The 13,641-nt window shown below is 42.1% G+C and overlaps 1 protein-coding gene across 3 annotated transcripts in view; it reads left to right on the forward strand.

The window, feature by feature from the left end:
- LOC143344464 (uncharacterized) overlaps nt 1–13,641 on the forward strand; it is a 177,540-nt gene that overhangs the window by 112,696 nt on the left and 51,203 nt on the right. For 2 of the 3 annotated variants that reach the window (XM_076770552.1, XM_076770553.1), the window contains exon 1: nt 12,406–12,800. The exons of the other annotated variant lie outside the window; for it this stretch is intronic. The gene's annotated coding sequence lies outside the window, so the exon portion shown is untranslated. Of the gene's footprint in view, nt 1–12,405; nt 12,801–13,641 lie in introns of those variants that run through there. 3 annotated transcript variants of the gene reach the window in all.

The following is a 13,641-nucleotide window of genomic DNA, read 5'->3' on the forward strand; positions in this document are numbered from 1 at the left end:
TTCACGATTTTTCTTATTTTACAATATCCACTTCTAATCTTATTGTTTATTTTCTGAGAAAAATATGTAGTCTGTCTTGCCTACCACGACCGGTCATCCGACCGGTTGAACGATTTATGGTTTTTTGTAAAAAAACTGGACATTTGGTACCAAATTCTGGTTAGCTTTCGATGTAAATAGGAAATATATTTATAGTAAAGACGAAAGGAGAGAATTTACAGTTCCCACTGTCTTAGAACAGTCTAACAATGCGTATTAAAAATAGTTAAACTTTAGACGCGTTTAGTTTCGAAATTATTAGTGTTTTATTAATTATCGAGGCATTATTAGAAGCGGCAAAACCTCCCCTTTAAAATGGTTTTTGGTTTTTGTCGATCCGACTTTCCGTTTTCGAGATATCGTAATTTATATAAAAGGTAATTTTTAAAATTCCGCTCTCGGCCTTAGAAAAAGCTATTAATGCGCATTAAAAATACTAAAATCTTTAGACTCGTGCAGTTCCGAAACTACTAGTGTTTTATTAATAATTGAACCACTGTTAGAAGCGGCAAAGCCTCCCCTTTAAAATGGCTTTTGGTTTTTCTCGATCCGACTTTCCGTTTCGGAGTTATCATCGTGTAAAGACAATCGTAATTTTTAAAATTTCGCTACGTCTGACTCTCCGCCTTATGAAAGCCGATTAACGCGTATTAAAAATACTAAAAACTTTAGACGCGTGCAGTTCCGAAGCTATTAGTGTTTTATTAATTATCGAAGCATTGTTAGAAGCGGCAAAGCCTCTCCTTTAAAATGGTTTTTTGTTTTTGTCGATCCGACTTACCGTTTCGGAGATATCGTAATTTATGTAAATGGTAATTTTTCTTAATTCGACTATCTCTGTCTTCGTCTAGCGGAGTCGGACCTCCTTGTCGCACGTGCTTGGTGCTGACCTACCCCGCGTACGTGACTCTCGTGACCTAGTTTCGGCGTAGTATTTCCAAGAATTTACTACGCACTGTTTGCTATCTACGCGAGCGCGAATCAATGAACTCGCGAGCGCACAACAAAACGTAAACAAACCCTATCTCCGAAACTAGCCACCGTATCGACTTGAAATTAAAATCTCCATATCTCCGGAACTAATGAAGCTATCGACTCGTACAAACGCTCATTTTAAAGGGCTTTTCATCCTTTACCTAATGATCATATCACCTACTACAATTTTTGCTATCTTCTATGTTTATTTTGATATTTACTTTGACGCTACATACCCAAAGAAGTTTCAGTAATTTCTACTGATCGTACGACTAGTGTACGATAAAACTGGACCATAAATTGTTTATTTAATTGAAAATGAATTTAAATACAGGATGTTTGCGTAATTACTAGGCAGCACTTTTTCTTAAATAGTTCTTTTCTCTAGAACTAACTACGGTATCGACTTGAAACAAAATTCGTTTTCAAGGGTGTTTTATCTTCTTGCCGATGAATATTAAAAAATTTTTTCACATAAAAGAAAAGAACATCTTACGAATAAACATCAAAACACAAGTTTCTATACATAGAATGTAAAAATTAGAAGTATGTTGCCTCGTAAAAGAGAAAAAGAAAGATTGGTCATTTGACCGGTCATGGCAGGAATGGGTATATATGCAGTGCCGGTAGGTTTAGTGTTAACAGACCTCGTATGCTAAATTACCAAGTTCAGTTCAACTATAGCGATGATCAATTTACGACCCACGCTGTGTTGACCAGCGAACCAAGAAATAAAACCGTGGAGCATCCATGCGGGACTCGAATAGCTCGAAAGGATCCGCAACGGTCGATCGAACGGCCTGGTTGGCCTAAGCGATAACGGGGAGTTTCGCTTATTAGGTTGGTAGACACGGCGTCGATGGTAAATTGCGCGTTCCGTTGCAGGATCTCGTGATAGTCACGTCGTTTCCAATCGCGCCGTTTCCCTACAACTTTAACGAGAACAGTCTTGTAAACGACCCCTAATTTCACCGCTTGGATCGCGTTAATGATCCGACTCGCGAGAACGAGCCGGATAATCGCGAGTCACGTCAACGGAGATCGATCCAAGGAAGTCTCCGGAAATCTGTTTCTCCTCGAGTAAAATCATTCGAGCATCCCTCCTTCACGTTTGTTAATTTTAATTCGAGAATTGTCAGACGGTTCCTTAATTATCCGATCCTCGCGACGACGACGGAGGGTGCGGTATCTACGCGAAGCCACCTAATCGATTCGATGTACAATGATCTCTCGTTAACGTTCGCTAGCTAGGCGGTTGTTAATTGCTAACTGTTATCTCTATTAAGCTTGAACGCATCGAGGGCGAAAATGAGAAATCAAAGTATGCCCAAGCTATCGACTTCTGAAGTGTCAATAATAGAAATGGACGTTCGAAAGTTAATATTTGAGCGGGAACTTGCCAGGAGGACACGAGGAAGTATTAAATTCTGCTTTAAGCTTGGAAAACGATCGCCCAAATACTTGAAATCCCGAAGACTCATGGCGATAATTGGTGAAGACTCGAAGAGTTTAAACGGCCGAAAAGCAACCAGAAGAATTCGGATTCTTCGAAGTCGACGGGCAGGTAATAACTCGCGCGGGTATGAACTCGGTGCAATCGGCTAGAATATAAAAATGCAAATTGTGGTGGGAGAATTTGGCTTCGACGAAGGTCCGGTTCGCGAAGTTTTAACTAAAACAGAAGATTTACGCTCGATTCGTATCGTAGTTGTTGTTTAATGACCGGGAAACAGCACACATGAAACACTGGAAGGAAGAGAAGTATATTTGTATTTCCGTTGCAAACGTCTGAACGAAAGAAACTATCGTTTAAAACTTGTAAAAACGTCAAGAAAATACGTTCCCTCGCATTTATCCTATAAAATATTCTTGAATCGTGTTTTGAATCGCACAGATTCGATACTGTTGGCGAATATTGTTTATCACAAGGACTCGTGGCACGTTTGCGCTTGACTCATTAATCTTCCCGTGCGTTTGGTGGCACGTTGCATCGTTGGCTGTTATAATTCGCCGTGAAATATTTCACGCGATATTTTGTCCCGTGTTATTTTCGCGGTGTTTTACCGTGCAATAACGTTGTTTTGACGGAACAATATCCCTCGTTAATCGTTAACGAACGCTCGGTGGGAAGATCGAACGCCTCGCCAGAAATCGTAAATCAAATCGCGCTGTGAATCTTGGTCGAATCGTTTCTGCGTACGGTGGCGAGTTTGGTGGCCATTGTGGCAGAGCGATGACACTGTAGAGCAGTAGGACCCGCGAAATATTTGCATTTTGTGCATCGATTCGCTGGGGAGCCATAGATCTACTCAGAGTCTGATAGCCAACGGGACTACAATTTCCATTAACGATGCTGTAAGCATCCGTTGGTCATTTTCGTTAAACTTTCAACGGGAATATTTTACATTTAGTATTCTAGAGAGTACGAGAAAGAAATTCCGTGGGGAATGCCAAGCTAAACGGACCTTACGCGCCAAGTCTGTTCGCCAGAGTATTTGCTACCCCGTTAGGTCGGACGGTGGTCGATTAATTTCGTGTCACTTGGCAAAATTTAATTCATATTCCCTTTCATCGAGTTCCAAAGTTACGGCAGCTCGTTTCGAATGTGGGAATTCTTTGAACAAGCCTGAGCGTCAAACAGAGTTTCGCGATATTACCTTTTTCTCTTCGCGGAACGAAAAGTTCGAAATATGGGGCGAAATATTTCACAACGAATAAAAATTCTAGCCGTTAAGTCGAACGAACGTTGGCTTTATTCGTAATTTATTAGACGAATATAATATTCCCCGTCTACGAGATGTATGCATTGTGCTTCAATCGCGGGTACCTCGACTCCCGAGCCGCGTTTAATTCATGGTCGCTGGGGAGTTTCGGTCCGTTGTTCCGTTTTCAAGGAGAGGAAACGCAGTTTGGCAGCCGCTCCATCGCCGTCGACGAAGCTGATAGCTTCTCGAGGAAATGAAAATGTGACGACGATGCAGATGGATATTATCGACAGTGGTCTCATTATTGGCCCAACGCGTTCGTCTAACGAAATATTTTTGTCGATGCGAGAAGACGGACGTTGAAGGGGACAAAGATTCGAGCATCCGTGACTGCACTCAGAAATTTTGTCCGAGGGACCGGATTCACCGCTCGTGGAATTTTCATTCTCCTTTGAAACAAGGCGAAGTTGCTTCCTCGACGATGAGACACGTTCGTGGAACGCGCGGGATGTTGAGATCATCGAGGGTGAAAGGCGCGAAGGAACGAGAATGGTGACCGGGAAATGGAACGACCAGCTGCCTGAGATGCCATTTTTCTTATCTTTCCGCAAGAAATCTCCCGTTTGTTTGGACGCAGACTTCATCCGGTACAACCACAAACGTTCAACGATAGCTTTTGGCGAAGCAACTCGTACCAAATGGTCGTTTAAACTAAGATCTTCCCTCCGCCCAAGGGACCGTGGGATTCGAGAGGATCTTGAAAGTTAAAAGTTCCTTCGAGTTCGCGATGCACGCGTCGGGACGTCGAGAAATCACGAAGACGGGAGCGTCCACCCGCTGGAATTTCGATTATTCACGAGGGCCACGAAGGAGGAACGAAACGGAAATGGCGGGAGACCGGGGCAAATCTCAGACGGCCAAGAACTTTTCGGGAGGATGATGCGCGCAGCTTGGCTGGTGAATTTTTTATAAAAGACGCGGCATGGCGGGCTGTTGCGTTCCGAGGTGCCCTCGCAAAAAGAACACGAGCCGCGAACGTGACGTAAATTCGAATGACTGAGGGGCTTGTTCTTCGCGTGTAACCGGCGATCGTGCGCGCGTCTAGACGAGGAGGTGTAAATCGAGGCGCGAGAAGAAGAGGAAATTGAACGGGGCAGCTGCGATAAGATTACGGGGCCCGCGAACGTGACGAACCAGCTCGGGAAAATGGAGGAAAGTTCTCGCGGATACTGTCGACTTTGATGAACTTCCGGCCGCCGGGCGAAAACTTGCCCACGCGTACGCCGAAGAAAGGACACGTTTTCTAATCGGAAACTCCCGGAACGCCGACCAGGAAGCTCATTCTGACGCTAGATTTACGAAAGTCGTCGATTTCACGGATCTCAGATTTCATTTTCAGGGTCATGGAACTCGTACATATCATTTGTTAGCCATTCGGTAACAGGAATATGCAGGGTGTTTTTAGAGGTAAAAATTAGACGAAAATCAAGACGAAAAATTATTTTCGGTTGCAGGGATCAATTTCAATAATTTTTGGTGAATAGACATACCCTCGAAATCCTATCCATTTTCGAGAAAAAAATTCCGTAGGTGGACAAATTTTTTGGCGAAAGAAAAAAATTGAATCGTTCTAAAAAAATTATTTTCAGTGGCAGGAGTCGATTGCAATCATTTTTGGTTATTACACATACCTACGAAATCCTATGCACTTTCGAGAAAAAAATTCGAATAGATATTGAAATTTTTACACGAAAATAAAAACTTTCAAATCATACTAAAAAAATTATATTTAGTTACAGGGGTCAATTACAAGCATTTTTGTTCAATAGACATACCCCCGAAATCCTAACCATTTTCGAGAAAAAAATTCGAGCATGTGAATAAATTTTTTGACAAAATTGAAAACTTTCGAATCGTTTTCGAAAAATTACTTTCGATTGCATGGGTCAATTACAATCATTTTTGGTGAATAGACATACCCTCGAAATCCTACACGTTTTCGAGAAAAAAATTCAGGAAAGTGAACAATCTTTTCGGCGAAAATGGAAAGTTTCAAATCATTCTGAAAAAATTATTGTTGGTTACTGGGGTCAATTGCAATCATTTTTGGTGAATACACATACCCCCCAAATCCTGCGCACTTTCGAGAAAAAAATTCATTACCGAAAATATAATGTCCGACTATGAATGAATAATTCCCCTGAAATTTCATGAGTTTGTTTAAAAGATCATAACTTCTGAGCGGATTGGAGGATTTTAAACTTTTAAAATGCAAACAATGCGTACTATTTGGGCTCTAAAGTCCCATAAAAATGGGTCGAAAAAATACATTAGATATAAGGTCTGTTCATATAGCTTGTGGTTTTCACTCACAAAACCGTAAGGCTGTCGATAATCCATTTTCTGTTTGTTCCACGCTAGTTGCAAGCACCTCGTTGCCACGATCACGATCACCAACGCGAAATTGCATCTTCCTGCGGGGAATTTAATTGCGAGCTGTGTACGCTTCCGTTAATTCGCCAATCGGACATCGGTGGCTTCTATTAATATTCTCTGGTCGGAGTATGCGAGAAACTACCCTAGTTTCCGTCAGTCCTCGCCTCTAACGATTGCACCTCCCTCGAGATTTTCTGTTTCCCGTGAATTGGGAATTCCTGAAATACAGATTACGAACATCTCATCTAGTATTACGTGTGTTTGTTGCGTTAATAACATTGTTGGTAAATTACGTGGAACAATCTAACATTCCATTGTCTGGTTTTCGGGTAAAATTCTTCCACTGCAAATGTATTATGCTTTCCGGGTGATGATGATCCCGTTCCTTTGCGCCACAACTATCTCTTATCTCTCATCTGTCCTTCTGTTCCTTCGCCGGTTCGCTTCTTCTTGTCCTTCTTCAATCTCGTCCAATTCGCCCTCGTTTTTCCGCGGATCCACACTCTCTAGCAAATCTCTATAGCATACTCTATCTGTATTATCCATTGTGTTATCCTTTCTCGCATCTTTCATTATACTTGCGCCCTTCTCTTTTTCATCAAACTTCACACTTCTAGAAGTAACTATTTTTTTATCTTCAGGATCATATATTCTATATGGTCTATTATCTTGGTATAACCTCCAACACGAATACACCATCCTTTTCTATAGCTTCTGCAATTAATTCTCCTCTATTCCCTAAAATTTTCGCATAATTTTTATCAAATACCACCTTATGTCCCCACTCATTCAATTGGCTGACAGATTCTAAATTGGAATGCAATGTTGGCACATACAATATATTTCTAATGCAAATGTCTCTATTTCCTTCTCTGGTGTGTACCCTTATTCTAATATCCCCCTTCGCTTGAGACTCCATATACTTATCACCATCTGCTAACCATATCTTAACTCTATAATCTCTTATATCAATCACTCTGTCCACGCATGCAGTCATATGTGATGTCGAACCAGAGTCTAACACACCTCCACACCGTTATTACCTTGGGTTCCAAGTTTTGTGTCCATTGCACTCTCACACTGCACTCTGCTGTTCATTTCTGTCCTGAGCCCTCCTCTTCTATAGTTGTTCCTGCTGTTGACCATTCCACGGTTGGAGCTTCTCCCTGGTTTGTGATTATGGTGATCAGTCGTTATTCTATCCCTCCTGCTATAGCAATCTCTTGCCTTATGACCCTGTCTTCCACAAATGAAACAGGCTCCTGGTCTTCCTCTGTTATTATTGCACCGAGTTGCCCAATAAGCATTTTCTGTCCTATCCGTTCCATTGGCAGCTGTTGCACGGTCTTCTTCCTCTGTCAATGCTCTCTTTATATCATCCAAATCAATGTCTCTTTGGGTCCTCAATACCACTGCAGTCTTCTCAAATTTCAGATGTATTCCTCGCACCACATGATAACTTACTTCCCTGGACTCAATGGGGCAGCCTATCGTCGCACTTTTTGAGGTTATATTCCTTGCTCTTGTTATATACTCTGTGGCCGATTCTTGTCCATTCATCTTAATGTTTTTCAATTCTAGACCTATATCAATTTTCTTATCTTGCACATTACCTTTGTGGATTTTCCTTAGTCTTTCCCAGATTACCTTTGCTCTGGTTTCGTTCAAGAATTGTCCAGCTTGCTCATCCGACAGTGTGGTAATAATTAACCCAAATGCTTCATCATTTTTGGTTTCCCATTTCTGCCTTCTTTTCGCCGCCGCGGATTCAGGATTTTCTATCACCTCCTGATAAAGCTTCTTTGCTCTAAGTATCGCTCGCACTTTTAGTACCCATACGTAATAGTTCCGTTCACTCAACGCGTCTATATTTCTGCCGTAAATACTCGACTCAGCCATTGCACTTAACTTTGCCATGTGCTTTTTCTAACCTCAATCTTCTCCTTCAATTTCACTTCCTCGAACCACGCTCTCTTACCAAATATTATACTTTCCAGGTGATGGGTAACACTGAACACTCATTCTTTCCTTCCATTTTGATATATATATTTGTAATTATTATAGTATAAAACACTATGAACTACACTTACCCAACAATCCCGCATTCTTGTTCACTCCCTCAACATTTCTCCATTTCGTTTGTCGCTCGAGCGCACGCGCAATAAGCCGGGAGGCCCTACATAACAAAATGGAGCGTCCGCTAAACTTTGGTATCTCGAGTTTATTGTAATGAAAGCAGATTAAAAACTAACGTTGACAAAACTAAGTTAAACGAAATCGTAGAACGTTAGACGCAACTTTGGGGAGTAGTTTCTCAAGGAACGTCGCCCAACTCTACGTTTCGACTTTTGAAAATTTCCTACTCGACAGCCACCGGTTTCATTCGTGTTTACGTGACTCTTAAATTACGGAGAGATACGGAATAATATTTGTACTGCTTCCAGAGGCTCGCAAATCAAAAGGGGAAAATAGAAAATAGAGCAATCCCTTGAAACGATTTGGTAGGTGAGTCTCGATTTCGAATCATCGAGCTTTCTTCAAAATTCTTATTCGATTCCTTCCAGTAAATTCCCCGGTCGACGCCGCAAAGCGGATCGACCTTAATCGAATGCCGAATTCAAATCCACCAAACTTCTGGATAAAATTTGCTTTCGATTAGCGGACGGATTTTATTGGGATCCCCGATAAATGGAATATTTTGATCCCTTTCCGCGGAATTTCTTTCCATCGGAAAACCTGGTATCCAGCTTCAAGGTCCTAATAAGTAGCGATTTCAATTTGTTTCCTCCGATGACGAATTTGTGCAAATACCGACCGAGTAAATTAAAGTATGCCAGAGTTTCGTTAGAATAGACGAACATGCTCGTACAATCGACGCGTTTCTCTGCACGTTGGTCGTCCAGGACGAAAGTTAGGAAATTACCAGAGGGTACTGTTAAGCGGTTTGTTGAAACTCCCGTAGTTTCGGTGTACGTTGTTGGCGAAGGGTCTGGACCAGCGTCCAACGATTTATTTCTGTTCTGACGGTCCGTGTCGGTCTCGTAATTAGAGTATTATATAGTATGTCGCCGGGACGATGAGCTCGGATCCTAAACGCGAACGATTATTAAGTGTGGGGATGTCAACACAGCCTTCTTTTCGCGTAAGCACAGCACGTTGCACTCCCTTATGCAGGAACGCGAAATTACTGAGCGGAAAAAACGCCTAGCCGCATCTAATTGTTCAGTTTCCGCTCCTTTGTTTCCCCGGATTTTACCAACCACGTTGGGATCCTCGACCTCTGGCCTATATTTCAATTTTTATCTTCTCGCTTCTCTCCAGACGCGCGGAAATGTTATGCTCGGGGCACCAGAGCCAATTTACACTTTGATTTACACCTGACCTTCCTTTTACACGGTTTCCATTAATATGATTTATTAACAGATCCACGATCTTTTTTCCAACGTCTTTCCAGAGTGAAAGAATTTGAATTTCCGTCGAAATACGACGTTTTCTGTAGCTTCTTTGGCAGTTGCAGGAAGGACTTTTCTAGATACGTTCTCGTTTCCGACTGTTATTGATCAATGTTTAGTACGTTTACATTTTTCCTCTTCTGTAGAAGCACTCGATGGGATATACATTCGAGTGGATAGTAAGGTCATTCGTTTTATTTTCTGCAACGTGTCTCCTATGACTGAAACAAGATTGACGAGTCCCAGGTATCCGACCCTACTTGGCAAAACCACCTCCGAACGAGTGGAATGCAGGTACAACGGTTTAGTTTTAGCAACTTCTCAGCGGATGCCCCGTCGTGTATAATTTATTGGACATTTCGGTGTTGGTACTGCGATAATATTTATACGGCTTGATGGAGTTGTGAAATACACGCGAAATTAATACGGCGCTAGTTTAAATTCTCCTTGAAGCATAAACCATACATACTCGGTTAAAAATAACTTCAGTTTCAGTGGAAGGAGGATAGCCAGGACGGAGGTAAGCGAAAACATATTCGTCATCACGACGAGCATACGTTTTACTTTAAGAGCATAGTATGTTACTTCGACGAATAACAACTCCATTCTACATTTAGAAATTCCCATTTCGTACTTCATATCAAGCTTCCAACATATACAGGGTGATCGGCCAACCCTGGGAAAAATTTTAATGGGAAATTCTAGACTCCAAAACAAGACGAAAATCAAGAATTTCAATTTCTTGACTGAGGCTTTGTTAAAAAGTTATTAACGTTTAAAGTTTCACTCGTACTGAATTTTTTTCTAGAAAGTGGGTAGGATTTCGGGGGTAGGTCTATTCACCAAAAATTACTGTAATTGACCCCCGCAACTGAAAATAATTTTTTCAGAATGATTTGAAATTTTTTTTCCCCCACAAAAAATTTCAGCAGCTATCCCTTGTCGATTTTCCTTAAAAATTCGTTTTTCATTTTTAATAAATTTGTTTGACGCTCTACAGAAAAGTTGTCTAATACTTTTTTGTAGGTACCCATGAGCTCTACTTTAGAAAAAAGTTTCATTAAAATATATTCACTATTGTAGGAGTTATGGTTGATTGAAAATTGGACCATTTTTATGGGGTTTTTCTAACTTTACGGGGTCAAGGAACAACTTTTGGAATATTTTTAGAATTTCTACATATTCTACACTAAAATACGCGTCGTTTGCCTTTTTGAACATTAAAATCGTCCAATCCGTTCAGAAGTTATGATGTTTTAAAGATACGCATGATATTTCTGGGAAACATTTCTGGTCACACATTATATTTTCGATTAGGAATTTTTTCCTCGAAAACGCGTAGGAATTCGGGGGTATGTCTATTGACCAAAAATGCTTGTAATTGATCCCTGTAACTAAATATATTTTTTTTAGTATGATTTGAAAATTTTTATTTTCGTCGAAAAATTTCAATACCTACTCAAATTTTTTTCTCGGAAGTGGGTTGGATTTCAGGAGTATGTGTATCCACCAAAAATGATTGAAATTGAACCCCACAATCAAAAATAATTTTTCCAGAACGATTTGAAATGTTATAATTTAATTTTTTAATAACTTTTCAATGAAGTCAAGAAATTGATATTCTTGGTTTTCGTCTTATTTTGACCTCTAGGTGTTATCCCGTTAAAATTTTTGCCAGGTGTTCCCGAACACCCTGTATTTTTGCAGAAATTTTGATCAGAAGGAACAGGAGAGTTTAGTTCCTCAAATACTGAGAACCGTCGTCGAGTCGCAATCGGCGCACGTTTATCTATCGAATATCTTTTTATTCCTCGTTATCGAGAACAGCTACTAACACAGATAGCGCTTTGCATAACGGAGAAAAATATTTCGAAAAATCTGCTCGCAAGGTCTAATAAATCGTGTTTTACGTTTATGCCCTCGTCCTCGACATCGTTAACTTTTCCACGAGAATCGTTTCGTCTCGAAACTCGGTCTGACCTATTTCCAGCGTTCCTTCGCGTCCATAGGCGCCATCCTTGATTTACGTTCGCGCGTAACACATAACGCGGTAATGTCGTTGCCAATTATCCAGAGTTAATGACGCCGTTGCTATTGTATCCCCTAAATTCCAGCCCCACGACTGCATCGTCCACCATATTATAGCGACCACGAATTTCGCGAGGTCCAAATCCACGGGCGACGAGTTTTCAAGGCACGCCGCTTTTCAGAAATTGCAACCTCCACGTAGGTTCCGGTTTAATACCCATTTCAATCACCGGTCCGTCCATAAAACCCAGCTTTTCCGCGAATACCCTTTCCGTTTATTAAATTTAGTCCGCCATGTTCGCTAGAGACCTTGATGTACATTACGTAAATTATTTTCCTGATTGTATATTCTGTTTAAAGAATCGTAATCAAACGAATTACAATAGACAAAGTTCCTCGAGATGCATGATTATTATAAAATGAAGGCTGGCGAAAGGTTGGGAGACGCTGCTGTTATTACGTTTGCGATCGCAGATATCGATACTCGTGAAGGGAAAGCGAGGAGGCACTCTGTTTCGCCCGTTCCCCGAGGTTTGAATGGAAACCGGAAACTCTGTGGCTCCTCCGTTGACCGGTGGCGGGATCCAATGGTTCGGTGGGTCGATTCCGTTGTCCAGGGAATCGCGATCTGGCGCCGCCGCCTATTATTACGACACGTGGCCGATTCGGGGAAGCATGTTGCACGACGCGAGCCGACGAGCTGCGCGAATTCCGGCTGCAGTTGCGTTTCGCGCGTCCCTAGCTACGGACGCGATCCCATCTGCGCCGTTTGCAAACCGTCTGCCCGCGCAGCTTTAATCGCCCGCCGCCAGCTCCACGGATTTACTTCGCTTTCGAGCGTCTGCGCGGCACATCCGCTGCCCTTCGCTTCCTAGCCACGCGAATTCGAAACGCGGCGAACCTGGAGTCGCTCACACGATATCCACAGCACGACGACGCCGTCCAAGATCTCGCTCGCCATTCGTCTCTCTTCGCGTGTTCCGGTTTCCAGTGTCCAGTGAAGAGAACAGACGTTCACTTTTTAAATACCAGTGTTTATCGTGAGTGTTCATAGAAAAACATTATCCGTGCACCGAAGAGTTTACCGAACACATTTATTATTTATCATTCGGTTGCCCCGCCGCGACTGGTGTCCAGTGAAGTGAATCGAGAAGACGCTTTCCTGGTATTTGTCGATCGCTCTTTGGGATCTGGAGTTGCATTCTCAAGCGTTCGTTCAGCGAAGAACGCTATGATATTTCGTCCGACCGACGTCGAGTTCGCGCGAATTTCTGGTCAGTTTCTTCGAGAACATTTCTCGGTGCTTGGACAAGCAATAAAATGGACAGTCTCTTGCGGAAGCTCGAATTGTCGACGAGTCGATGCACAGTCGTTCGCGAACCGTCGAATTAGAAAATTCCACGCGCCTCCGCGGTTCGTTTCGTTGGAAACGCGTGTTGCATACCCGAGTTAGTGCCTGATTCGCGGCTCCACACTATTCGTCGATCTATTTTAAACTTTCTCGCAGTCTAAACTGGCAGAACATTGTTTTAAGAAGCGACTGCTTTTCGTTCCGTTGAAATTAATCGTGCAATTATTGGCGAACGTTTTTTCGTACGATAGTTGTGAAACACAGAGAAGGCAGTCGTGCGTCTTTTATTATTCTTTTCCCGTCAGGATGTAAAGACGGATGTGCAACGCGCAATATCGATGCTTTCGCGGCCCGCAGTTCTGACAGTTATTATTGATTGAGATTTCCAGGTGTACGCCGTGTCCTTTGGAGGAATTGTTCCGACGTTTCGCGACTAGCTTCTGCAGAAGTCAAACGACAAGTTGATAAATTGTGGAAACGTCGGAATATTTCCTACAGAGAAGACCAGTACACAGTGTTCCCGTAGATTTCTTCTTGCGTCGATAATGCGTATAAATTGTCCTTCTGTCGGACGCGATGATCCTGGAACAGTGGACGGATCTTCCTTTCTTGTCTGGTGGATCGACGCTATATTTTAATATTAGCATATCTATGC

This window comes from Colletes latitarsis, chromosome 8, assembly GCF_051014445.1.
Source record: "Colletes latitarsis isolate SP2378_abdomen chromosome 8, iyColLati1, whole genome shotgun sequence".
Taxonomy (NCBI): Eukaryota; Metazoa; Arthropoda; class Insecta; order Hymenoptera; family Colletidae; genus Colletes; species Colletes latitarsis.